Source organism: Ovis canadensis, chromosome 13 (assembly GCF_042477335.2).
Source record: "Ovis canadensis isolate MfBH-ARS-UI-01 breed Bighorn chromosome 13, ARS-UI_OviCan_v2, whole genome shotgun sequence".
Lineage (NCBI taxonomy): Eukaryota > Metazoa > Chordata > Mammalia > Artiodactyla > Bovidae > Ovis > Ovis canadensis.
Window position 1 is genome coordinate 22,762,616 of NC_091257.1, and position 23,970 is coordinate 22,786,585.

The 23,970-nt window shown below is 38.0% G+C and overlaps 1 protein-coding gene and 1 long non-coding RNA gene across 4 annotated transcripts in view; both read left to right on the forward strand.

Annotated features, from left to right (window-relative positions):
- MACROD2 (mono-ADP ribosylhydrolase 2) overlaps positions 1–23,970 on the forward strand; it is a 2,333,538-nt gene that overhangs the window by 38,198 nt on the left and 2,271,370 nt on the right. The window lies entirely within an intron of this gene.
- Positions 3,606–5,717, forward strand: LOC138417296 (uncharacterized). Its single transcript, XR_011248061.1, has 2 exons — positions 3,606–3,829; positions 5,115–5,717. It is a non-coding gene; the product is annotated as an uncharacterized lncRNA (long non-coding RNA).

Here is a 23,970-nt window from a genome sequence, read left to right on the forward strand (position 1 = left end):
AAGTTTTCTTCCCTTGGCATTTCGGTGTAAGACTAAAAAGTCTCCCCTAAAAATTTGTGGCCATAAGCTTGTCTTCATGTGGGTGTGAGATTCTAATTTATACTGCCTAGTTCAGGAAACTGTAGGCAGAGAAAATTTTTAAAAAATCGTCAAATGTTGGTAGTGTTACGAAGCACCTAACAGAAACAAAAGTAAATGCTCTGTAAGGGGGGTACCTTTCAAGATGAGCCTTTTAGTATGTCTCTTGGTAGAGCCTGAATGAAATGCTTTGGAGAAAATCAGTGATCATGAGCAAGAGTAAGCAGGAAAAAAACCCCAGCAACATTAAACTTCTGTGATATTAAAATTAATAGGAGTATGGAATTATATACAAATGTTAAAAGAAATAAAATAGAAGATTAAAAACAAGAGCAAGAGACAGAATGCTGTCAAGAAGTACCAGGAAGATTTGAAAAAGAGCTTGTAGAAATGAAAAATATAATAATTATATTGTAATTAGAAAACATTGAATGGCTTAAATACATGAAACCTAGCTGAAGAGGGAATTAATGAACTAGAAGATAGATTTGAAAAAACAGATATGGGAACATGAAAGACATAGAGTCAGAAGAATAAACATGTCTTAATATGTGTGAAGTTGGAGTTCAGAAAAAGAGAATGAGGAGACTGACAGTCTATATCCAAAGAAGGAATGAGCGTTTTCCAAAATTAAAAGATATCTATTGTTAGACTGAAAAAAAAAAAACCCACAGTAAATCCAGAGGAAGCAAAATACCTGGATAATACCTAGGACAAAAGGAAAATAAACGTAACCAGAAATAGATTACCTGCAGAGGTATAAAATTAGACCAGTAGCAGACTTTTAAACAACAGTAGATGCCGTAAGAGAATTGAGCCTTCAAATACTAAAAGATTCCAGATACCATCTTGAAAGTAACTAGAAAAATCAAACAAAAACAAGTGTTTTGAAATATGTTTTCAGACAGGTATCAGATTGTTAAAAAGATTTAAGTGTGACTATACTATATGGGTTAGCATATGTAACAACAAGAACTCTTTTAAGTTTGCAGAAGTATAAATGTTTTCGAGAGTAATTTGGCAATATCTAGGAAGCTTGAATGAACATTTCTCCAATGATCTGGAAATTCTGCACACATATATATATGTATATGTATATATACTCATGCTTACATATACCTAAGCATTATTTATTGATCTGTTTTGACCATAACATAAGTCAAAATTTCAGGAAACAAAATTTACTGTATATAACACACTTTGATCCACCTCTGTGCCTTACCACTTCTTCCCTTTTACCTTTACTTCTAACCTATGAGCTTGACCTACTAATGTGATTTTATTGGCGTGTTGTAAGCTGTAGTTTGAAAAACACTTCCTTTAAAAAACTTATGTATAAATGCAATAGGGATGTTCATACCAGTATCATTTGTAAAAATGAAACAGAGAAAATATTCCTAATAAAATGGAAGATATGAAAAAATGACCACTAGGAAATAAGATTTAGATGTTTTAATAAGAATAAAACCTGGGCTTTGGCAGGTGATGAGTGGAGGGAGGAAAGTAAAAGAATACTATGCATAGTTTTCTATGTAAAGTATTTCTATTCATAGAACTACAGAAGTGGATACTTTTTACTTATGAAGGAATATAGAAATCTTGAAAATTAGAAGACTTTTGTTAAAAGATGGTAGCGTATCAGCTCTCTCAAACTTCATCACATCTGTTTGAAATGACTAAAAATGTATTTTTTTTAAAGAAAAATATGTTGGGCAGCAAAAAAGGTGACATTGGTATAGCAAGTTTGGGGGGATTCCCTGAAGATAGAAAGTAGATGGAATGAGAGAGAAAGAGAAACAAGAGCAGAGGAAAAAACTGCAAGTGAAACCGACAAGTTTTTCCTTGGTAGACTTCAAGAAACTCCCATTCGTTTTAACAGTTTCAGAGGATTCAAGTGGTCTGTGGCATAATCATCAGATTAATTAATTTAAGAACTGCCTGTACCAAATGGACTCTTTTCATCTTCAATTGTACAGAATGATAGTCAGCAGTGGTATTTGTCTCTAGGATAGGAGACATGGCTTCTGTTCTGCACGTGATGAATCTAGGAAAGGCTTCTGATTGGGGATGCTGTAGTGGAGAGAGTAGCAAAGTGGAGCCTGGAACACAAAAGGGAGGAAAGGGAAGATCAGTTCCATGGGTATGAAACACAGTAAAACAGTCTGCCCCAAAAGTAAAATCTTCCTGTTGTTTGCAGTCTTGCAACAACACGCTTTATGACATACATTCTAAATTAAAACCTCTGGATGTGCTCTGCCCACTCACGTTCATCCTGAAATCAACTCTCCAGTTCAGGGAAGATTCCTTCAGAAAGTGACAGACCTACAGATCTACATTAGAAACCCTGGCTATTTAGCTAACTCTGGGATACCATTAACAAATTTGGAAGACCAGTGATTACCAGAAAACCAAAAATATGAGTAGAGGATGAACTGAGAGAAATTGACTCCTGGAAAATGAGAATGATGCAAGATGTAGGTAGAACCTAAATGTAATTTGCATCCTTAGAGATTTAAGATCATGAAGCAGCTTAAAAAATAAGCCAGCTTGTTCTGAAAGCAATCTGCAGAGTTCTCAGAAACAAAAAATATTGCTAAAATAAAAAATATTCAGAGGAAGGGCTGAAAGTTGAATCAATGATTTAGAAGTAAGGTTGAGGAAATATCCTAGAACCTGACGTTTAAAAGATGGAGATTAGAATATGAGCATTTGTTTAAGTTACATGGGACATGGAACCAGTGTTCCAGGAATGTGAGGGAGTGTTGAATATTAACAGGAATCAGTATATACAGATGTGCAAAGATGGCCAAGATACACATAAAGTGAATAAACGCGTTGGGAGAATAGTATTTTAGTATGTTTGTGATCATAAATCATATGCATGTTTGAATATGAGTGAGAAAGATGAAAGGACATGAATGATCTCCTTTTGGGAAAAGGATGGAGGGATGAGAGAGGAATACTTTTCATTTTTCTTAAAGCATATTTTATAAGGAGTATATTTTTATTTAAACAATAAGTTATTAAAAGTAATGTTGCGTGGAAAAGAGAGCAACATGAGGTTAGCAGGGATTACCTAAAGCACTGATTTACACATAGTCTCAAGTCCATAATTTTCTTTGTAGTGTAGAATTTTTTCTGTTACTTCTTAGCAACTGTCTCCTTCCCTTACTTCCTAGATTCTCAACCAAAGTGTATTTTCACACACTTCTCTGAACCTTCTTTACCCAAAACATTGGGACAGGGAGTGCTAATTCCTTTGTTGCATGTGAAGTTTATGAGAGAGGCTATGTATGTGGAGAATACCTTCAAGTAAGGATATTTTCTAGGTATTGCTTTATGAATAAAGGGTAGTATCAATCCAACACCTTCTGTGGAATGAGTCAGGATGTAAATAAATTATGTTAATGATTAATAAAGGGAAAACCTTCCATATTTAAGATTCTGAGGTATATTCTGGTGGGGTTTTTGGGGTGAGAGTGGGAATTGCTCAGTATCAGAACAGTAACATGTGAGTGTAATCACAGAGGTGTGGAGTGGTGATCTGGACCACCTGAAAGGCCCCATCCTTTTTGTGAGGAGATGGATATGATCCTTGATCTCAGTATGCTACATCTACTGTAAACCTCTGACCCCTCCACCATCACTGAGGATGCTTCTCTAATGGCTGAAGAAGTGGTAGAGGATCACGAGAGAGCGAGTGCCTGAAGATCCTTGCCTGGGACAAGCTATGGGAAGAAAAGTCCTGCAGGTACTCTTCTTATGTGTTTTACTTGGTTGCTGTGTTTCTATTGGAGAAAATAATTCTTTTCCTTGGAAGGGGTGAGGAGTGGTTGGTGGGAGGTGGGAGATGAGAAGGAGTAGTTCACTATTCACTTTCATGCATTGGAGAAGGAAATGGCAACCCACTCCAGTACCCTTGGCTGAAGAATCCCAGGGACGGAGGAGCCTGGTAGGCTGCAGTCCATCGGGTCGCGAAGAGTCGGACACGACTGAGCGACTTCACTTTCCCTTTTCACTTCCATGCATTGGAGAAGGAAATGGCAACCCACTCCAGTGTTCTTGCCTGGAGAATCCCAGAGACGGCGGAGCCTGGTGGGCTGCCGTCTATGGAGTCGCACAGAGTCAGACACGACTGAAGTGACTTAGCAGCCGCAGCGGCAGCAGTCTTTTGTAAGTGTGATAGAACAGTTGGGAAACAGTACCAGTATCTTTCTGTCTTTTTCTTTTTCTGCTTTTACGCAATGTTTTCTGTCATCTTCAAAATAAAAGAGGCTATTCTTGAATCACAGATTTCACTTCTGTGGTGTTAAGATTCACTAAGAACATTTAGGTACATAGCATGCTGACATAATAGATTACCTAGTTGCAAATTTTAAAAACTAATGGCAAATGTTTAGATCTGTGAATGATATTGAATTTAAATTTCTGAATATATGCTTAAAAAGCTTGTTTGTAATTGTTATTTTTTCTTTCGTGTTAATTGGTTATCTAACCATTTGACACTGATTTATGTCTTTGGCATGAAGATTTAACACTGCTGTCCACTTAAGCAATTGATTGACTGGAGCACCTTAAGTCTTACATTTGTCACTTTTCTCTAGAATAGTGGTCTCAAGTGCCAGGAGCCCGGTGCTAGTTACAGTGCAACTTAAACACATTGCAAAAAATCATTTTCTTCAAACTGTATGGCAGAGAATTGCATTGAGATTTTCTAGGTACTACTTACTGAAGTTTTAGAAATGGTATCTTCAGATGTATTCTTGATAATTTGTTAATTCTGTTGTGCTTTTAAAATGATACTGTAAGAAGTATGCATGAGTGCGGGGGGAGTTGTTTTTGAACACTTAGAGCATTTGGAACATATCACAATTCAATTAAGTGGATATAGACAGATATGTCAATAAAATTGACCAAGGAAAAGGAAGTGAAATGACAGGTATGCTGGTAGTTTTCTTCTTTTTTGTTTGAATGGAAATAAGAAATGTTCTTCACAGAGATTTTTGTGTCATTTTCTCTTCCTTTTTTGTTTCTAGCATGAACACTAGGAAAAGAGCTCTTTTATTTCATCTTGTCTTCCAGTCCATTTTGAATCAAAAAAGACTCACTGAAAACTCCTTTGAGAAGAGTCTGTTTTGAAGAAGGAAAAAGAAATACCATTCAGAGAAGTTGTGCAGACCAGAAGGGAGATAGAAACACATGTTTTTGGTGTGTGCATAACACCAGCAGAACTTCATAGAGAGAACATGGAGAACTGAGAAGAGAAAATTAAGAAATGACTGAAAATCGTGGGGCCTGGTGGGAAAGTACTGGCCATCTACTAATGTGGAAAGGCACCTGATGCTTCATTCCCAGGACTTTTTGTCTCTGCTGTGCAGTTAGCATAAATTCTTCTCACGTTCTGAACCACCCCTTTATCCTCTGTGAATGATGGAACTCTTCTATTTCAGCAGTGCTTCCAAGGATGAGTGAAAATATATAGTGTCTGCCAAAACCTGAAAAGTGTAGTCCATTTACTTATCACTAGAGCTTTGTAAGGTACCCCCTCCTGCATTTTAAATTTCTGTAGTTCGCAAAACCAGCCATTGTAGGTTGTGTTTTTTTTTTTTGTCAATAAATACTAGATTGTCAACATGAAATATAATGATTCTTCATCATTGTGGTCAGTTTTCTCCAATTTGATATCCATAGTCACCTTGGTGAAAGCTAAGATTTTATTTTTTACACTTAAATAATCATGCTGTTTTTGGTGTGTCATCGTATGAGTTCCTATTTTTCTTGATATTTTAACAGACCTTGACTTACTGTATATGTCAAAATAAAAATCTTTAAATAGTAAATATGTTGTAATAATGTGGATACTGATCTTATATTAATTTTTCACTAAATATTGAGTTTGATTTTCGTATAAACCCTGACCCTAAATGTCACATTTATCTCAAATTTTGGAAATTAGTTTGTGTTATATAACAAGCATCTTATGGATTTGGCTTGTGTGTGTTTTAAATTTTACTTAAGCATTAAAAAAAATAATGTACTCATTCTATTAGGCAGCTTTTCTTTGGAAGTCAGAAGGACTTTATGTTTTTGAAACTGTAATTGGTTGTTTAAGATCTCCAGACCACTAATACAAATTCTGAACCTTGTTTCTAATTCCAACTTTTCTTATTTTAAGGACTTTTAGGATACATTGTGATCCTTTTTGAGTATAATATCTCAGTAGTCAAGAATATGTTATCCTCCTCTTTCTCCAAGGAGGATTTCTCGATTGAAAGTTCCTCTGGTACACTGGGCTCTCTTCTGAGTACCCTCTTACTAATGCAGAGTGGTTCTGTGTGTATGTGAAATGGCATGATGATGTTTCAGTCTGACATAAGAAATTGTACAAATGTGTTTATTAACTGCATTGCTTGTTGTGGCAAAAAGCTAGAGATAACTTTAACGCACATCAAGAGGAAGAATGGTTGTGATGGAATGTTATGAAACTCTTAAAAATGGGTTTTCTGTTCATTCTAAGGAGTGTGTGTGATTTTTTTTTTTAATAAGTGAAGAAAGTTAGGTATAAGTCACAGTGTATCCTATTTTAAAAAACTTTGTTTCTATGAAACATGTTTTATATATTTTAGATAAGAGATAATTATCTTGAAATATAGGATGGAGGATGAGAAATAGGGATGATCTTTTTTTTTCCCTTTTCATATATGTATTATCACATTCATTTCTGTGAAAGTACTCCTTTTTATAATTTTTCAGGAAGAGTTTAAAGATTATCAAGAAAGTACTTAAATGTAGTTTTATAGTATTTTATAACTTTATAAAAATACTTGTAGTGGTCAGTGATACACACACACAACATAAACACACACATATATATAGGTTGCTATTACTATGAAATAAGGAGGATGCACTATGGATTATGATTCCATGGGAACACTAAGATAGAAGCCAGCTTTATCTATAGGAGATAATGAGAGTCAGGGATAGTATGGACTTCTGAAATGTGGTCAAATGTGAGACACTAAATTGCCCAACAAAATTTAATTGAATTTACTTGTGGCCCTTCTTTCCTTCTCCTTAGAAAGGAGCAGGCAGAAGAGGAGCATCCAACAGTGTAAAGAGGAGAAAGTGGAATGTTGTTTGAATTCTGTGCTGCAGAACAACACACTAACTAGAACTGGGCGCTGTGAACCAGGCTCTGACCAAAACATTTCTGGGCCTCTGTTTTCTGAGCTATAGGGACTTTGTACTCAGGGCTCTCCTGGAAATAGGAGTACACAGGAAAGAATCCCCCCATAATAGAGAGTTGATTTTAAATTTTAATATTGCATCTGTCAGTAAATATTAATAGCTTTACTGTTTTTTGGAGATTGTGGTATTAATATAGCAATACATGTAGATGTGAAGTTGGCCATTACTTTGCTCAACTAGAATATAAGAATATTTACCTTTTAAGACCTGATAACTATTACATAAGGAAAATTACTGCATTAGTAAATACTTGTGGCTTCCTTAGACTTGTACAGGTAACCTCATGAGTTCATAGGGTATCAGTGTTAAAGTGTTACTGTGAAATACAGAAAAGTGATAGTTCATAGATCTGGAAGTGTTAGGAAATGCTTTTATAGTATTGAGGGAGACAAAACTTTAAACTTATTTTGTATTATGCCCAGGGAATTGTGTGTATAACTTAAAAAACAATTAACCTTGAGTTTACTTGAGGAAAAAACATAATGTCTGTGGGATAAAGATGAATTTTTACTGTTAAGCTTCCCATTATGTCAAGCCACTGAACTCAGGTTTCACAGGCAGAGGCTCTATTTGCTTTTCATTTTTGTCTCTACCCTTTCTCTTTCCCTCAGCTTGAATACTCATAAGTCCCTTTGATTATTTTAATATATAATTATAAACTTATATAAATTGTATTAGCCATGTTTTTCTCCTTTCAGCTGGGTTATCGAAGGATTATATAAACCAGTATTTTCTAAACTTCAAATAGTTTTGTACAGTATTGTAATCAAGTCTAATATATGTGTGTGTACAGCATAAACTGTAATCTGATTTGTGAGTTGTGGTTCTGTATTTGCCATACATATGTTTTAAAGACTTACCTGTTATTTGGCTTTTAAGATTTGACAATGGATAGGAAAGCTTTGAAAACTATCAAGATTATACAAACAAATTGTTATTATTTTATTCACTGGTTTAAAAATATTAGAGGGCATAGAACTGTATTCTTAAGAGCTGAAAATACTTTGGAAATCATTTACTGCTTTTAGGTGTAATTGAAAGTACAGTTTTATGAATAGCAATATTTCCATTATATTGAGAGAGAAAATTGAGATGATTTTACTTGATGACTACTGATTATAACCAGTATTATTCAATGAGGTATGGAAATACATAAGACATACCAAAATTTAGGAACAATCTGGCACATTTCAGAGTCAATCAGTACACTTTGTCAAATAGTTAAGTGGCTCTGAAAATATCCAACATTATCCCATAGTTTGGGACCATAGTGTATGACCACAAAGTATTGAAATTTATTACTTTTTGTTTCTGACTCACTTTGGCCAAAACTAAACTCATTGTCTTCTTTTCAAGCCTATTCACCCTGTGGAGAAGGATCCTTTCGTCTCTTCAGTTACAGATAGCTGGATAACTTGTCTGAAGTTGTCATTTGTTGCTCTTCAGTAACACCTATTTCCAACAGGTGCTAAATTGTTAAAATGTCTTCTTTAAAATGTCTTTTTTTTTTTTTTTTTGGCGCTTCTGTTTCTGTCACCTTAACTACCGCCTGAAATCAGACTCTAAATATTTTTCATTTGGGTTATAATGGTACCCTCGTAACTCATCTGCCTATCTTTAAAATCTTGCTTCATCCCATCCATACCATTCTCAAAACCACCTTTCTAAAGGTAAATTTGATGAAGTCACTCTTTTGGTGCCCTACCCTTTAAAAGTCCTGTGATAAAGGACTGAACTCATACAAAGGGCCTCTTTATAACCCTGCAAGATCTTTTTCGTTATATTCCTTGTGCTTTGTATTACCCCTGGTACTTTGTATGTCCTCATTTAATATTGGCAGAAGTAATTCTGGTAGATCCTGAGAGATTGGAAAAGTATAAAATGTATATTGAGAAATTCTCTACGCTTCCTAAAGAACTTTCTAACACACAGTTTTTAATGAGCCTTTGTCTCCATTTCACATAGCCTAGCATTTGGCAATTAGTAAGTGCTCCATAAATGTGAGTTAATTTGATCCACTTGAAATAATTTGAATCTAAATATTGATGACAGCAGTGGATATGGGACATAGTTGCTTTGGCAGAGATGTAATCAGTTTTCATGTTCCATTTCCACTGTGGTTGAGACAAAGAAAATTATACTGCATATCTTCTGAGCCTAGCAATCTCCTTTCTTTTTTAAGCATTTATGTGGGTTGTTTTGGTCTTACTCTTTTTTTCTATGTCAATTTTTTCAATAAACTTCCATTTTTATTCTCTTTCCTTAACCAATTCAAAGATGGCTTGTGGGTACTTCCTGTCTGTGACAGGACTTGATTTTGTGAACCATTGATCAGCTAGGGAGATCCAAACAAGAAAAGATGAATCATTAAAAAAAAAATTTTAAGCTTCTCTTCCTTTCTGTGTATAAAAGATATACATATTTCTTTAACAGCCAGTTAAAATTCAAACTTGCTGATTTACCAAATTGCCAGTTAGATGTCATACTTAATTGTTGGTCTTCTGTGTAGCCTGGGTATTAGATGGATTCCCTGGTAGCTCAGCTGGTAAAGAATCCTCCTGCAATGCAGGAGACCCTGGGTTGATTGCTGGGTCAGGAATATCCCCCGGAGAAAGGGATAGGCTACCCACTCCAGTATTCTTGGGCTTCCCTGGTGGCTCGGATTGTAAAGGGATCTGTCTGCAATGTGGGAGACCTGGGTTCAGTCCCTGGACTGGGAAGATCCCCAGGTATTAGATAGCATTTACATTGAATTAGTCTTTGGGACTTCGTCAGTGAAAAACTTGAGAAGTCATTTATTAACCATTAGTCATAGATGCTTTTCCTGTTACAATTAGTACCAATTTTTAGTGTCCGATTTACTCAAGGTTCACTTTGTCCAGAATTTAATAAATAATGAAATTTATATAGAAATTATTTAGCAATATAGCTGTTAAAAATAAGCACAGACAAATTCATAAACCGTAAGGTAAATTCTTTCACTTTTTCATTCAGGCACATTTTACCTTGAATTAGGATGAAGGATTTAGTGAAACTTTGCTATCTACAAATCCATTTTTCAAGACCAGCCAATTAAGCACTTAAATGCTCTTCCTCCTTTTCATAATTTTTCAAGTAGAGAATTCATACTTGACTCTTTCTCTGAAAGAATTACATAATCTGTCAGTGGTACGCCTCCTTTTTTCTTACCCATGGAGATAACTTTGGTTTCTAAATTACTACTTGGTCACTGTGCAGATCTACTTTGTGAGCATTAACTGCTTGTAGTGGCAACGATTCTAACCACATCCTCCCACTCCAGCCCCTACAGTCACATACATAATCAGCCGTTCAAAATTATCCAAGGTGGCAATTTCCTCCTACCTTTAAACTTGTACAGATAATCTTGTCAAAGGATTCTTTGTATGATGAATTTTCATTTTTCCAGAAATAGCTCAAGGTGACACTTTCATTTCATAGTGCTGTTTAGTTGAGTTTACTAATCTTTATTAAATAGTTTCCAGAGTCATCACCAGTTATTTCTTGAAACAGGACCTCTAAATTTAGCTTTGACTTGTTTACTTCTGTTTATTTTTATTGTTGCAGTGAAGGAACAGAATGTGTATTTATTACCTCTATGCAGAAACTGACTGGCTCAGAATAGAAAACACCAGGCTACTCCATCAAAACTGTTCATGCTCATTTATAGTTTAACTCAACTGACATTTGTAAAGCACTTCTAATTATGCTCCCCTGGTGGCTCAGATGGTAAAGAACCCGCCTGCAATACAGGGGACCCGGATTCCGTCCCTGGTCAGGAAGATCCCCTGGGGAAGGAAGCGAAGCCCACTCCCAGTATTCTTGCCTGGAGAATCCCATGGACAGAGGAGCCTGGCGGGCTACTTTCCGTGGGACCACAAAAGTCAGACACGACTGAGCGACTAGCCCAATGTCGGTGTTGCTTTCAGGTTCTTTGAATACGAAGAGTGAGATACAGATTCTGACATCTAAGATATTTTAAATTGTAAAATAGTATGTAGTCTTTTTGGGACTATAGGGACCAAGGAGAAGGAGGTATGGTTGGGAGAACTCTAATAGAAGAGGTGATGACAGTGCTGAGACCTAAGAGAATCAACTTGGGAGTGGGTGGAGGGGCACCAGAAAGTAGAAAAAAGGGTTTGTGAGACTTAAAAGACCTAGAGAGTTCTAGAGTCCTCTGTTAGCCCTTTCTGAGGATGGGGGTTCTCTGTGTAAGCAGGGCGGGTGAGAGAGTGGCAGAGGGAGTCAGGGCCACCGGGTGAAAGGCCTCACGGGCCATTGCCTTGGTGTGGCAGAGTGAACTAACATAAACATGGCCTGCCTGTTAAAATACAGGTTCTGAGTAAGGCAGGAGTAGGACCCTGAATTGGGTGCGGGGGTGTTCCCAAGTGATGTTGGTTACTGCTGGTTCCCTAACCACAGTTTGAACAGGAAGATTATCTACTACTATGAAGAATTTTGCCTCTATTCTATGGAGCTTGAAGGTATATATGTAATCAAACTCTCATTTTAAGAAAATTTTGTTTACATAAGGGTAGAAGAGGAGACGTGGTCATCATTAGACTTAGCAAGGAGAAAGGATTGTGTGATGCTGAAGAGGAGGAGGAGACAGAGGCAAGAGATACACAGAAAGTAGAATAAAAAGCACCTGATTATTAATTGGCTGTGGAAGGGAGTTGTTGAGTGGAGGTAATTTGGTAAGTTCATAGGTTTGGAAGTTGACCAGTTCAGTTCAGTCACTCAGTCGTGTCTGACTGTGCGACCCCATGAATCGCAGCACGCCAGGACTCCCTGTCCATCACCAACTCCCGGAGTTCACTCAAACTCATGTGCATCGAGTCGGTGATGCCATCCAGCCATCTCATCCTCTGTCATCCCCTCCTCCTCCTGCCCCTCTGTCCCAGTTCCCTACTAACACTGCTTAGCATACTAGAAAAAGTGAAATGTGATCTCTTCAATAAAGGATCTTACTATTGAGTGGGAAGATAGAATCCAATGAATAATTGGAATCTTCACAAACCAATTTGCTAAGGGGATTCCTGGAAAACACGGGAAACTTTTAGAGTAGGTGACAGTTCAGCAAGGTGTAGACAGGTGAAGAAAAGACTACAAGCAAGTGGATAGGAATGGATATCCCAGTCAGTTGGAATGGGAAGTTAGTTTTGGAGTCCAAGTTGCAGGTCACTTGCTATCGTTCAGTCGCCCAGTCATGTCCAACTCTTTGCTACCCCATGAACTGCAGCACGCCAGGCCTCCCTGTCCTCACCATCTCCAGAAGTTTGCCCAAGTCCACATCCATTGCATCGGTGTTGCCATGCAGCCACCTCGTCCTCTGACGCCCTCTTCTCCTTCTGTCCTCAATCTTTCCCAGCATTAGGGTCTTTTCCAGTGAGTTGGCTGTTTGCAACAGGTGACCAAAATACCGGAGTTTCATCCAATTTCAGATGAGTTTCAGCATCAGTCCTTCCAATGAGTATTCAGGGTTGATTTCCCTTAAGATTGACTTGTTCCATCTCCTTGCTATCCCCACTTTCAGGAGTCTTCCACAGTTCGAAGGCATTAATTCTTTGGCGTCCTGCCTTCTTTACAGTCCAGCTCTCACAACCATACATGACCACTGGAAAGACCATAGCCTTAACTATGTGGACCTTTGTCACTTTTCAACACACTCTCTAGGTTTGTCATAGCTTTCCTGCCAAGAAGCATTCGTCTTCTGATTTCATGGTTACAGTCACCATCCACAGTGATTTCAGAGCCCAAGAAGAGGAAGTCTGTCAGTACTTCCACCTTTTCCCCTTCTATTTGCCATGAAGTTATGGGGCCAGATGCCATGATTTTAGTTTTTTTTTAATATTTAGTTTTAAGCTGGCTCTCTCCTCTCCTTTACTCCTCATTTGCTATAACAGTATCTCAAACTAGAAAGCTGAGTGGTGGAAGAGGAGGCTGCAAGCAAGCGTCTATCAGTTTTCTTGTCACATGTGGTCCCTTAACCTGTAGATAATGAGAGTAGGAGTCCCTGAAGTGGTTAATTTTGCACTTTGCATTTTGTAGGAAACAACCCTGTGTCAGTGTGAAGGCTGAATTGGAGAGAGGTAAAATGGGGGACTTGAATCCCAGGTAGACAGTCTTAAGTAGTGTGGTGTTAGTCCAAATAATTGAACCACCCCCAAACTCAAATTCCTTAAGGGATCAGACAGATCAAAGGAATACAGAAGTATCAGCGTGTAAGGCTTAAGGAAGGGCAGGTTCTGCAGTGAAAGGAAAAGCATTGTGTTCATCTCACCATCCACCCCCGCCCCAGGGAATCCACATTGTGCTGTCAAAACACCCTTCACATAGTAATTTCTGATCAAAACCAAGGTGGTTACAGTGATGACAGAGATAAGTTATTTGGAAAGTAGCGTTTCTGTCTTGAGAGACAATAAGAGACCCACTAAGGGCTAAAGGGTATGGGAAGAATCATGCGTTTGGTGAAAAGATGATGTGTTGGCTTGTGGAATCTCCAAGTAGAGACAGCTAGTTTACAGTTGTCTGAACTGGGCCAAGGAATGAAGTTTTGGGAAGTGGAATGAAATTCTCCAAGGAAAAAGGTTCCAGTGAGAGAGGAGAAAGAGGGCTGAGGATGGAACCCCAAGGAACTGTGAACTTTAAACAATGAGCAGTGAGAGGAACAACAGAGTACTGTTCACGGTCGAAGAGGCTGGTGGCGTGGCTATGCTAGAGGCAGGGAGTCAGTTTCATTGAAGAAACTCATTCAGTTGTGTCACTTGCCACGGAGAGGTACACAAGCAAAGAACGCAGAGAGTCCTTCAGATTTGGTACTGAGCAGCCACTGACTAATTCGTGGGGCCAGAACCCAGAAAACTCTGGATCGTGGAGTGACTGGGAGGTGAGGGAGCACAGACAGTGATTCCTTTTGGAAGAACTTTTTTTTCTTCTGCCATTTGCTAAAAACACTTTCTCAAAGCTTAAGTTCCTGACTGAATGATCTAATTATAGGCTGCCTATGTGAGCATAGTTATATGCTTGATCAATTAATTTTATTAATGTAAATTTGCTGGAATAAGTCAGGAATATAAAGATATGTGATTATTTTCAAACTGAAAAGCTGCTAAAACAAAGATAATTTAGAAAATGAGTTTTTATATTTATAGGCTTATTCATCTTTCAGTAACATTACAGTAATCTGTTTTGTGAGACTCCAAAGAAATATTTTCCCCAAGTTTTTGAGTAAGAAGAAAACTCTGTGCATTTATTTTCTTTACTTAATTTTAGTACTTAAAAAAGAAGAGCTTTTATAGTTTTACCTCACTTTTTTTCTATTAACTTAAAGGTTATTCATAGGCTTTGCAATGCTGCCCTCTACTGATCGCTTGCCAAAATGCATGAATTAACCTGAAGAGTCTCTTCCATCTCTGACTCCGCTGGATCTGTACCTCAGCCCTGGTTGTTTCCTATCTTTTATCTCGCCTCAGTAGAGGGGTGGGGGGGCGGGGTGTGTGTGTGTGTGTTTCATAACCAGTTAGACTTATTTAATGGCATTAGGGAACGATTGGAGCTTTGGAGCCAAAAAATTTGGTTATGAACGCTTAACACTAGAGTTCTTTTGAGAAGTGAAGGAGAAGGTCTTTTTGTGGCACTCGATACAGCACAGAGTAAGCATTGAGCATGTGGCCATTCTCTGTCCACTTTCTTCTCTCCATCCTCACTGACTAGGCTAGGGAGTCAAAATTCTTTGTTACCACCTCTGATTTCTCCTGATACAAAGCATCTCATTATATTAAAACTGCCTGTTTGGTTGTCCATGCTCTATAACATCCAGAGGCCAGGAATCATGTTTGGCTTGTGCATGTTTCTATCTTTCGTATTTAGCACAAAGTTCAGTACATACAAGACCCTCATTTAGATAACATATTTGTTGTATGTCTGTGTGAACAAATGATTGAATAATTGGCTCAGTTCAGTTCATTCGCTCAGTCATGTCTGACTCTTTGCAACCCCATGGATGGCAGCCCGCCAGGCCTCCCTGTCCATCACCAACTCCTGGAGTCTACCCAAACTCATGTCCATTGAGTCGGTGATGCCATCCAACCATCTTTCCCAACATCAGGGTCTTTTCCAGTGAGTCAGTTCTTCGCTTCAGGTGGCCAAATATGGGAGTTTCAGCTTCAGCATCAGTCCTTCCAGTGAATATTCAGGACTGATTTCCTTTAGGATGGACTGGTTGGATCTCCGTGCAATCCAAGAGACTCTCAAGAGTCTTCTCCAACACCACAGTTAAAAAGCTTCAATTCTTTGGTGCTCAGCTTTCTTTATAGTCCAACTCTTACATCCATACATGACCACTGGAAAAACCACTGCCTAGACTAGACGGACCTTTGTTGGAAAAGTAATGTCTCTGCTTTTTAGTATGCTGTCTACATTGGTCATAACTTTTCTTCCAAGGAGCAAGTGTCTTAATTTCATGGCTGCAGTCACGATCTGAAATGATTTTGGAGTCCCCAAAATAAAGTCTGTCATTGTTTCCACTGTTTCCCCATCTATTTGACATGAAGTGGTGGGACTAGATGCCATGATCTTAGCTTTCTGAATGATGAGCTTTAAGCCAACTTTTTCACTCTCCTGTTTCACTTTCATCAAGAGCCTCTTTAGTTCTTCACCTTCTGCCATAAGGGTGGTGTCATCTGCATATCTGAGATTATTGATATTTCTCTCAGCAATCTTGATTCCAGCTTGTGCTTCATCCAGCCCAGCATTTCTCATGATGTACTCTGCATATAAGTTAAATAAGCAGGGTGACAGTATACAGCTTTGACGTACTCCTTTTCCTATTTGGAACCAGTCTGTTGTTCCATGTCCAGTTCTAACTGTTGCTTCCTGACCTGCATACAGATTTCTCAAGAGGCAGGTCAGGTGGTCTGGTATTCCCATCTCTTTCAGAACTTTCCACAGTTTATTGTGATCCATACAATCAAAGGCTGTGGCATAATCAATAAAGCAGAAGTAGATGTTTTTCTGGAACTCTCTTGCTTTTTCCATGATCCAGCGGATGTTGGCAATTTGATCTGTGGTTTCTCTGCCTTTTCTAAAACCAGCTTGAACATCTGGAAGTTCACGGTTCATGTACTGTTGAAGCCTGGCTTGGAGAATTTTGAGCATTACTTTACTAGCGTGTGAGATGAGTCCAGTTGTGCGGCAGTTTGATCATTCTTTGGGATTGCCTTTCTTTGGGGTTGGAGTGAAAACTGACCTTTTCCAGTCCCGTGCCCACTGCTGAGTTTTCCAAATTTGCTGGCATATTGAGTGCAGCACTTTCACAGCATCATCTTTCAGGATTTGAAATAGCTTACCTAGAATTCTATCACCTCCACTAGGTTTGTGCATAGTGATGCTTCCTAAGGCCCACTTGACTTCACACTCCAGGATGTCCGGCTCTAGGTGAGTGATCACACCATCATGATTATCTGGGTTGTGAAGGTCTCTTTTGTATAGTTCTTCTGTGTATTCTTGCCACCTCTTTTTAATATCTTCTGCTTCTGTTAGGTCCATACTATTTCTGTCCTTTATTGAGCCCATCTTTGCATGAAATGTTCCTTTGGTATTTCTAATTTTCTTGAAGAGATCCTTGTCTTTCCCATTCTGTTTTTTTCCTCTATTTCTTTTCAGTGATCACTGAGGAAGGCTTTCTTATTTCTCCTCACTATTCTTTGGAACTCTGCATTCAAATGGGTATATCTTTCCTTTTCTCCTTTGTTTTTCACTTCTCTTCTTTTCACAGCTATTTGTAAGGCCTCCTCAGACAGCCATTTTGTGTTTGCATTTCTTTTTCCTGGGAATGGTCTTAATCCCTGTCTCCGGTACAGTGTCACGAATCTCCATCAATAGTTCATCAGGCACTCTGTCTATCAGATCTAATCCCTTGAATCTATTTGTCACTTCCACTATATAATCGTATGGGATTTTATTTACGTCATACCTGAATGGTCTGGTGGTTTTCCCTACTTTCTTCAATTTAAGTCTGAATTTGGCAATAAAGAGTTCATGATCTGAGCCACAGTCAGATTCCAGTCTTGTTTTGCTGACTGTATAGAGCTTCTCTATCTTTGGCTGCAAAGAATATAATCAATCTGATTTTGGTATTGACCATCTGGTGATGTCCATTTGTACGGCCTTCTCTTGTGTTGTTGGAAGAGGGTCTTTGCTATGACCAGTGGGTTCTCTTGGCAAAAGTCTGTTAGCCTTTGCCCTGCTTCATTCTGTACTCCACGGCCAAATTTGCCTGTTAATCCAGGTGTTTCTTGACTTCCTACTTTTGCATTCCAGTCTCATATAATGAAAAGGACATATTTTTTTTGGTGTTACTTCTAGAAGGTCTTGTAGGCGTTCATAGAACCGTTCAACTTCAGCTTCTTCAGCATTACTGGTCGGGGCATAAACTTGGATTACCGTGATATTGAGTGGTTTGCCTTGGAAATGAACAGAGATCCTTCTGTCATTTTTGAGATTGCATCCAAGTACTACATTTTGAACTCTTTCGTTGACTATGACGGCTACTCCATTTCTTCTAAGGGATTCCTGCCAGCAGTAGTAGATATAATGGTCATCTGAGTTAAATTCCCCCAATCCAGTCCATTTTAGTTCGCTGATTCCTAGAATGTCAACATTCACTCTTGTCATCTCCTGTTTGACCACTTGCGCTTTGCCTTGATTCATGGACCTAACGTTCCAGGTTCCTATGCAATATTGCTCTTTATGTCATTGGACTTTACTTCTATGAGCAGTCACATCCGCATGTGGGTGTTTTTTTTTGCTTTGGCTCCATGTCTTCATTCTTTCTGGAGTTATTTCTCCGCTGATCTCCACATATTGGACACTGACTGACTTGGGGAGTTCATCTTTCAGAGATCATCTTCCAGGGAATCTTTCCAACCCAGGGATCAACCCAGGTCTCCCTCACTGCAGGCAGATTCTTTACCAGCTGAGCCACAAGGGAAGCCCGAGAATGCTGGTGTGGGTGCTCTATCCCTTCTCCAGTGGATCTGCCTGACCCAGGAATCGAACTGGTGTATCCTGCATTGCAGGCAGATTCTTTACCATCTGAGCTATCAGGGAAACCTAAATAACTGGTTATCACTTCTATATGGAATCTTGGAGTGTGTTACAGAAGTTTTTCTGGTATTATGCAGGATGCTAATGGATGCTCTTGATACATGGTATAATTAGATTTTACCCCTGGCCTTTTGTAGAGGTATTTATTTGCTATTTTGTTCAATTTCTTCTGTAGTTGTTAGTTTTTTCAGGCTTTTGACAGTAAAGATAATTTTTATTTTCCATAAAAATTGTCAGCTTCACCCAATTAAAACTATTAGCAAACAGTTTTACATAAAATTTCCTTATAACATTTGATTTCTTCTGTATCTGATTAAAATCCTTTTATCATTGCCAATTTTATGTCTTTTTTTTCATTAAAAAGTAATTAGATGGAGGTATGTGTATTTTATTGATATTTTTGAAGTACTGGGATTATCTTGAATTCTTTTGTTTTTCTATTCTCTGATTGCAAAATTAGGGCTCCCCAGGTGGCTCAGTGGTAAAGAATTGCCTGCCAAGGAGGAGACATAAGTTCAATCCCTGGGTTGGGAAGATCCCCTGGAGAAGGAAATGGCAACCCACTCCAGTATTCTTGCCTGGAAAATTCCATGGACAAAGGAACCAGGTGGGCTACAGTCCACGGGTTCACAAAGGGTTGGACACAATTTAGCGACTAAACAATAACAATGGAAAAAACATAATTTTACCTATATTGCCTCTTCTAGGCTTTTCTAACAGTGTGCCCACTTATTTTTATTCTTTTTTGTTAAAGGTTTTATTACTCTAAATTTGCCTCTGATGCCCATATCTAAGCCCCATTGTTTGATGTATCCTATTTTTGTGCTCAGTAAATACAACTGGTTTTCTTCTTGGCCTAAGAGTTGCTTAAGGAGGGTATTTTTAAATTGTGAAGTGTGTGTGTATGTATATATTAACAGTTGTTAATTTATAGTTTTACTATAATATAAGCAGAGAAAAAGGCCCATATAATTTTTTTTTCCTCGTGATACATACAAGATCAATATTTAAAATGTTCTCCAAGCAGTGAGAAAAAAGATGAGTCCCCTGTAGGGTGTATAGTTCTCTATGTTTATTTATTTATTCACTTTATTTCAGATGCCTTCTACATTTTGACTACTTCAACCATTATAACTTATTAGGATTAAAGTTTTATATTACTGTTGTGTGTTTGTCGTTTTTCTCACTTTTTAAAACATGTTTCAGTACTGTGTTATGTGATGCTTAAAGTTTGCCATTGGTATTTTCATAATGGATTTTCCTTTTCATCAATTAAAATAATCTTTTCAATAAATGTTGCTGGTCACTTTGATACTCAATTGGGAAGAAAATGAACCCCGATCTCTGCTTTCCACATGTATATTTGATTTACGATCTAAACATGAAAAGTAAAATAATGAAGCCTCCATAGGACAATATAAGAGAGTATCTGCTTTATCTTAAAGTGGGAAAATATTTCTTAAACAATACAGAACTTTGTAACATAAAAGGAAAGTGATGATATGCTCCATCATTGACAGGTTAAGAACTCTTGTCATCAGAAGATACCAGTAAAAGAGAAAAAGTAAAGCAAAGAGAGCACATGTTGCAGACAAAGGGCGTTTATCCGTGCTTATAAAGGTCCTTGTGAATCAATAATGAAAAAAACATTACCCAGTAGAAAAAGGGGGATGAGAATTGAACAGGCACTTTAGAAAAGAGGATAATTCAGGTGGTTAATAAGTATGTGAAAAACTGTTCAACTTATTCACCAGGGAAATGCTGATTAAAAGCTTGATGAGGTACTACCACAGCACTCACTAGAGTGGCTAGAATTTAAAAGATTGACACTATCAGGTGTCAGCAGAATGTGAATGGCAGTGAAACTCCACTGCTGCCAAAAAGCCACTTAGAAAGTTCTGCCAGCATCTGCTAAAGCTCTTTGTACACAGATACCTGTATATCCCAGCAGTGTCATAAGAATTCATGCAGATAACCAATAGAATCAACTACAGTCATTTTCAAAGCAGCATTGTTTGTGTTAAGTCAAAACCTCAAGACAAAAATGCCCATTAGCAGTAAAATGAATGAGTAAATTGTGTATTCTAATCCAACACTACACAGCAATGAGTAGAGTAATGAAAATGCACAAATGACAGCTCCAAGCATGGATATATTTCACAAATAATACTTGTCCATTAAAAGTTATCAGATATAAAAGAATACATGTTATTCCATGTATATAAAATTGAACAGGCAAGACTAATCACGTTTAGACCTCTGGGTAGTGGTTAGTTTGGGGAGGAGGACCAGATAATGATTAGGAAGTGATATTCAGGAGGTGGTCTGGGTACCACTGGACATCGTGGAGTATGAAGTCAAGTGGGCCTTAGGAAGCATTACTATGATGAGAGCTAGTGGAGGTGATTAAATTACAGCTGAGCTATTTCAAATTCTAAAAGATGATGCTGTTAAAGTGCTGAACTCCATATGCCAGCAAATTTGGAAAACTCAGCAGTGGCCACAGGCTGGAAAAGGTCAGTTTTCATTCCAATCCCAAAGAAGGGCAATGCCAAAGAATGTTCACACTACCACACAGTTTTGCTCATGTCACATGCTAGCAAAGTAGTGTTCAAAATCCTTCAAGCTATGCTTCAACAGTACGTGAACTGAGAACTTCTAGACATACAAGCTGGATTTAGAAAAGGCACAGGAACTAGAGATCAAATTGCCAACATCCATTGAATCGCAGAAAAAGCAAGAGAATTCCAGAAAAACATCTGCTTCTGCTTCATTGACTACCCTAAAGCCTTTGTGTGGATCACAACAAACTGTGGAAAGTTCTTAGAGAGACAGGAATACCACATCACGTTACCTGTCTCTTGAGAAACCTGTATGCAGGTCAAGAAGCAACAGTTAGAACTAGACGTGGAACAGTGGACTGGTTCCAAATTGGGAAAAAAGTACATCGAGGCTGTATATTGTCACCTTGTTTATTTAACTTATATGCAGAGTACATCGTGTGAAATGGTGGGCTGGGTGAACCTCAAGCTGGAATCAAGATTGCTGGGAGAAATATAAATAACCTCATATATGCAGATGACACCACCCTAATGGCAGAAAGTGAAGAAGAACTAAAGAGCCTCTTGATGAAGGTGAAAGAGGAGCATGAAAAAGCTGACTTAAAACTCAACATTCCAAAAATGAAGATCTTGGCATCCAGTCCCATCACTTCATGGCAAATATATGGGGTAACAATGGAAGTGACAGACTTTATTTTCTTGGGCTCCAGAATCACTGCGGATGGTGACTACAGCCATGAAATTAAAAGATGCTTGCTTGGAAGAAAAACAATGACAGACCTAGACAGTGTGTTAAAGAGGAGAGATGTCATTTGCTGACAATGGTCCATCTAGTCAAAGCTATGGTTTTTCTAGTGGTCATTGTATAGATGTGAGAGTTGAACCATAAAGAAGGTTGAGCACCAAAGCATTGATGCTGTCAAACTGTGGTATATTGGATTAGACTCCTGAAAGTCCCTTAGACAACAAGGAGATCAAACCAGTCCATCCTAAAGGAAATCAGCCCTGAATATTCACTGGAAGGACTGTTGCTGAAGCTGAAGCTCCAACACTTTGGCCACCTGATGTGAAGAGCCAACTAACTGGAAAAACCTTGATGCTGGGAAAGATTGAGGGCAGAAGGAGTAACAAGGATGAGATGGCATCACCAACCCAATGGGCACGAGTTTGAGCAAACTGCAGGAGTTAGTGAAGGACATGGAAGCCTGGCGTGTTGCAGTCCATAGGGTCACAAAGATTTTGACACGACTAAGCAACTGAACAACAACAATTCAAAACACGTCTATGTGTTAGTAATGTTCTATTTGTTGACGTGAGTGGTGGTTACATGGGTATACTGATTTTAGGATAATTCAGTGAGTTGTATAATTTATGATTTGTGAGCTTTTTTGCATGTATATTGCACTCTGATTTAAAAAAATATACAAAAGTATATAAATGACAAGAAACAAAAATATTGCTATAGTGTAAGGATACTATTAATATTAAAATAGTAGAAATTCAGTATGACTTAACCACAAGTTTGTCAACTGTTCTGCTGAAGGTGTCTGTAAATAATGCCTCTGCCGGTTATGTATAGGCTTCCCTGATAGCTCAGTTGATAAAAAATCCAGCTAAAATGCTTGTATGGTCTCAACCAGCTTCTTGTGTCCTGCTGTGTATTTGTATTGCAGGATGGATTCCAAACAAAATAAAGTTTCTCCCCACTGCCCAAATTCTTTTCTGGCCTTGGTTTTGTTTTCTTTTGGCAGCTATATCTTTGCCCTACTTTTTAAAAATTATTTTCCTCTTTTGAATTTTTACTTATTTTGAGTCATTGACTTTTACAAAGGAATTTTTATTTATTTTCACTCTTAATCATAAATGTTGTCTTTTTATTTTTATGCTTTATTGCTATTGTTATACACTCTGTGTGTATAGGTGATTAAACTTTATTCATTCATAATCATAATTGTTGTTTTCTTATTTTTATGCTTCTTGATATTGTTGTACTCTTTGGGGCTTCCCTGGTGGCTCAGTGGTAAAGAATCCACTTGCCAATGCAGGAGACAATGAGGATTCGATCCCTGGGTCAGGAAGATCCCCTGGAGGAGGAAATGGTAACTTACTCCAGCATTCTTGCCTGGGAAATCCCATGGACAGAGGACCCTGGTGGGCATATGTGGGGTTGCAAAAGAGTCTTAGAGACTAAACGGCAATGGTAATGTACTCCGTGTGTGTGTGTGAAGACAATAAAACTTTGTTTTTAAATTGAAACTTTAAGTTTCTCTGAATATTTGCACATATGTTTTTCTAATTACCTGTATCATAAATAAATTTTTTACAATTCCACTAGTTTAAGTTGAAACCATTTCATTTTCCGTGTCCTTTTTTTTTCCTCACTCTTACCTTTTATTTATGTAGTTTTTGATTGATTAAATTTTTTGGATTATGTTTTGTATTTTGTTTAATTTCAGGAGTTAATCATGAGACTTAACACTATGTTTTATAACTACATTTATAATCATTAATTTATTCACCCCCAAATTTATTATATACCTACTAAGGTTCCACATACTGTTTTAGGCAAATAAGAATATAAATGAAAAAGATAGATGGGGCTCTTGATCTCATCAAGCTTAATATTATTTGGGTTAGATGGTCAATAGATAGGTACATAAGATGTGATACTTTCATATCCTAAAGGGCTTCCCTGGTGGCTTAGATGGTAAAGTATATGTCTGCAATGTGGGAGATACGGGTTTAATCCCTAGGTCAGAAGATCCCCTGGAGAAGGGATTAGCTACCCTCTCCAGTATTCTTGCCTGGAGAATTCCATGAATGGAGGAGCTTGGGATCCTACAGTCCATGGGATCGCAAACAGTGGGACACGACTGTGCAGCTAACACGTAGGAAGGGAATCAACAGGGTGAGATGATCAAGACTGCAATTGGGATTGAGGCTCTGTCTTAGGTTG